A 4,166-nucleotide genomic window follows, 5' to 3' on the forward strand; every position below is an offset into this window, starting at 1 on the left:
TTTTTCCCCATAGCATTCATCTGTTTCAAGTTGCGATTCTTTATTATCTTCAGAAAATGCCTGCAAGGTTAGTAATAGATGTTGTCAATAGATGATTACCTAAATCTGTGGGTTGGGGGAAGGGTACCTAGGCTGGGGACCCTGCACCTAGAAGGCAATTCTTTCAAAGGAGATGAGGGAGAGTGGAAGGAGACCTAAAGACACCGAGAGAGGTACCTGAAATCAACGGGCACCTTCATATTTGAGATTAGTGATTCAATAAAAAGATACATTTGAATTTCTATTCTATTCTATTCTATGAATGTTCTATACATTCCTTTTACACATTAAAAAAAAAAATTGATGCCCTATTCACTTAAAAGTAAGCTTCTGTCCCTAATAGCTTTTTATAGCATTAGATACATTCTGCTGCCTCTTCTAAAAAAGTTGAGGAGTATTTCACAACCCTAACACCTAAAGTCCACAGTAAAGAGAAAATGATAAGTCCAATAGTAGGTCTTAAGTAACTGATAGATCAATTTGTTATCCTTAAGCAATCTTATTGAAAAATTAGACTTGTTCACTGTACAAACCAAAAAAAAAAAAAAAAGCAGCTTCTGAAACAAAAGAGAAAAATTAAGTAGAAAAAATTTTAATCCCAAAAAACTAACTGGAAAGACCCTAGAGAAATCACACAAGTAAAAGCCAAGATAAGAAACTAAAACAAATTCCAGAAAACAAAAAAAGTCAGACTCACAAATATATACACTAAAGACACTTTTTAAAAACTTAAAGGCCAGGGGCAGCTGGGTGGCTCAATGGATGGAGAGCCAGGCCAAAAGAACCAAGGTTCTAGGTTCAAATCTCAGACACTTCCTAGCTGTGTGACCCTGGGCAAGTCATTTAATCCCCATTGCCTAGCCCTTACCACTCTTCTGCCTTGGAGCCAATACATAGCACTGACTCTAATACGGAAGGGCTTAAAAAAAAAATGAAATAAAGTAAAATAATAAAAACTTAAAGGCCATAACTAGAAACCTACCCTGTTCAGAATAAACGGCAAAATTGTTTCCCTCAAGCTTGCTATGACTTTCTTCCCTTTTAGGCCTCCTACCCAAGAAAGCTATAACACACTTCTCCATTCCCCTTCACTTCTTCCCGCTCTTTATTCCCTGGAAACTCTCCACCAGCCTTCTGGGACAGCACTATCAAATAGTCACAAAGAACACCCCAGGAGAAGCAGCTCTAGAAAATGTCAACACCTTTGTTGAGTATAAAACAATTTTGTGGACCTCACCCCAAACCTGGATAACTGGGTAATAAGTGATTTATATAGCCCCACCCCTTCAGCACAAAGTTTATCTTATGCCATTTAGCTCTTCAGTTTTTTTAAAAATAGCTTCAGGTTCTTAATAAAGAAGTGAAACTGAGAAAAAGAGGCAGAGAAAGAGAGGAAGAAAGGGAGAGCCAGACAGAAGGAACTGAAAGACTCAGCACGTACTGTGTGTGATGGAAACCTAAGCCCCGGACCCTGTTATTATTATTATTAGTCCTGTGGAAGAGAAAATGTGACTGAGTGGAAGAACCGACACAAGGTATGAATGTGATTGCTGCTCAGAGAGAAAAATGAATCTAACAAGAAAATTGATTTTAACTTATATTGTTCAACCAGTCTTATCCAATTGACTAGGAAATTCTAAATTAGGTCTCAAAAGACAACTTACCCTATAGGAATCTGGACTAAATAACCTGAGGTGGATCTCCAAGATATATTACACATGCCCTCTACAAAAACCCCAAGAAGATAACTTGTGCATATTTTTATCATGCCCATTTTAAAGATGAAGATACTGAGGTTCCATTTCCCCAAATCACAAATCTAGTCAGTATTGGATCTGGGAATGGGTCTCTACGCTGTCATTAAGGCTCTTTCTACCACATGAAATAGACATTCATAAGCTTTCCAAAGCGTCCTTCTTTTATCCACTGGGGTCATTTCTTTTTCTTGATATTCAAACCGACCAGGGTGACTTTTCCTTTACCAAGATTTTTTCTGATCTCAGTAGCAAATTATTTTCCCTAGTCAGTCTGCTAAGTATTTTGTTCAGAATTCTCTTTGACCTTGAATCTTCATTTATATGCTCTCTGCCCGTAGGCTGTGCGTGGTACTTACTCTCACGGAATGGAAAGGGTTTTTTGTTTGTTTGCTTGTTTTTTTTTTTTTTTTTAAAGCTTTTTTATTTTTTAAACCCTTGTACTTCGGTGTATTGTCTCATAGGTGGAAGAGTGGTAAGGGTGGGCAATGGGGGTCAAGTGACTTGCCCAGGGTCACACAGCTGGGAAGTGGTTGAGGCTGGGTTTGAACCCAGGACCTCCTGTCTCTAGGCCTGACTCTCACTCCACTGAGCTACCCAGCTGCCCCTGTTTGCTTGTTTTTTAAATAACACCATGTTTCACATATCTTTGTATTTCTCCTACTCCCTACTTGGCACGGTACTTTGCACAGAATAAGGGCTTAATAGATATTGCCTGAATTAAGTTGAATTAAGCTTTCACATACATGTGATCCTCAAAAATAATCCCAGGAAATAGTATCACCATCATCAGTCCTGTTTTATATAGTTGGTAAGGAAACTGAGTTTCCCACAGGTTCAGGGATTTGCCCAAAGTCCTACCTTGATTTGTGATTTCAGAATCACAAAATGTACGAAGTAGGAGAATTCTCAGTTGTCAGTCTACTCCATGTGTTCCAGATATGATCACAGAGACAAAGAAAATTTAAATCACTTGGCAAAGGTCATAACAGCTGTAGATTTTATGATCTAATTCTGAATCCGCAGACTGCAGATCCATCTACGATTGGTTACAAATTTCTGGAACTGACCTAGATCTTCAGACACCAGCTCTTATGCCCTTCAGCTTGACACCACACGAAACTATTTTATTCTTTCAGCAGTTTTGAGTCCCAGATAATTTATTCTTCCTATCCTGAGGGAACAGCTCGCAAGGGTCGATCTTTATTCAAGGATCCAGCGCTTTAGGGTCTCAGCGTGGGATTTTGCAGCTTTCTCCTAGGGTGTTACTTTGTCAGGGAACTAGCTAGGCAGCAGGGGAGACTGGATGGGGCAGTGGGTTTTGAGGGTGGAAACAAGTTCCTTCAGCTCTTAGTAATAATACCCATTCATGCTAAGACCGACTCACTCCAACCATGTATTAATCGGGATGGCCTGTATGTCTCAGTGTCTGCAGCACCCCCAAGGCTTTAACCACAACTGGTGAGAGTCGGCCTCTTAGAGTAAAGGAAGTTAGAACTCGAACTAGAATGGATAATAAAAAATGAAAAATTAATCAAGACATGGTAAAGGTGAAAGTACTTAGAGAGAGCAGTTTCTGATGGCCTCCCGAGAGAAAAACGAAAGCTCAGTAACCGCCAACCACGGGGCGTCTCAACCAACCCACCCCACACCATGACCGTTTGCCGTGGAAACTACTTCCCCAAACACGGTACACAACCCGTCTAGTCTGCAGATCTACCGTTAGGACAAAGATTTTTCTCCCAGAGGGAGGTGCACCGTTCCCGGAAGTACTGCAATACCAGGTCGATGCGCGGAGTGGACGGAGCAAGCTCCTATTCCATCTCCCTGTTCCAAAAATCCATTTAATATATTGTCCTCGGATAGAGGACGTATCAGATATTAAACTGATAAGAACAGATACTACACTTGATCTTAGCCAAAAGGCCGAGAAGCGATAACCTGCCCTCCCGACGCTCTCCCTTCCCTTACCAACAACACCCTCTTTCACTCATGCCTGCTAACAACGCTTCAACAACCCGCACCCGCCTCTTTCGCCTACGCGACAAGAACACACAGCTACCCAAACACCCTTCGCCCGACAATAAAACAGAAGGGCCACCAAAAATCGAAACACAAAACCTACCTTTAACGCATCTTAGCACTTTCTCCGGGAAAATGGCATATTTGCCTCACTCCCAGAAACCCTTGCCTGTTCCACAACCACTCATTTGCATACGCCTACCCGCTTTCGCATCACGCCGACACCCATGGCTTCCCTGAAGGCAAGGGAAGGGGAAGCGCACACAGAATGCACCCGGAACTCAAGGAGTGTCTTTCTTTCTTTCTCTCTTTCTCTCTTTCTCTCTTTCTCTCTTTCTCTCTTTCTCTCTT

The 4,166-nt window shown here is 41.4% G+C and overlaps 1 non-coding gene across 1 annotated transcript; it reads right to left on the reverse strand.

The window, feature by feature from the left end:
- Positions 1-3,540: 3,540 nt before the first annotated feature.
- On the reverse strand, positions 3,541-3,731 carry LOC123256204. Its single transcript, XR_006506832.1, has one exon. It is a non-coding gene; the product is annotated as a U2 spliceosomal RNA (small nuclear RNA).
- Between the last annotated feature and the right edge of the window lie 435 nt (positions 3,732-4,166).

Source organism: Gracilinanus agilis, unplaced genomic scaffold (genome assembly GCF_016433145.1).
Source record: "Gracilinanus agilis isolate LMUSP501 unplaced genomic scaffold, AgileGrace unplaced_scaffold56952, whole genome shotgun sequence".
Lineage (NCBI taxonomy): Eukaryota > Metazoa > Chordata > Mammalia > Didelphimorphia > Didelphidae > Gracilinanus > Gracilinanus agilis.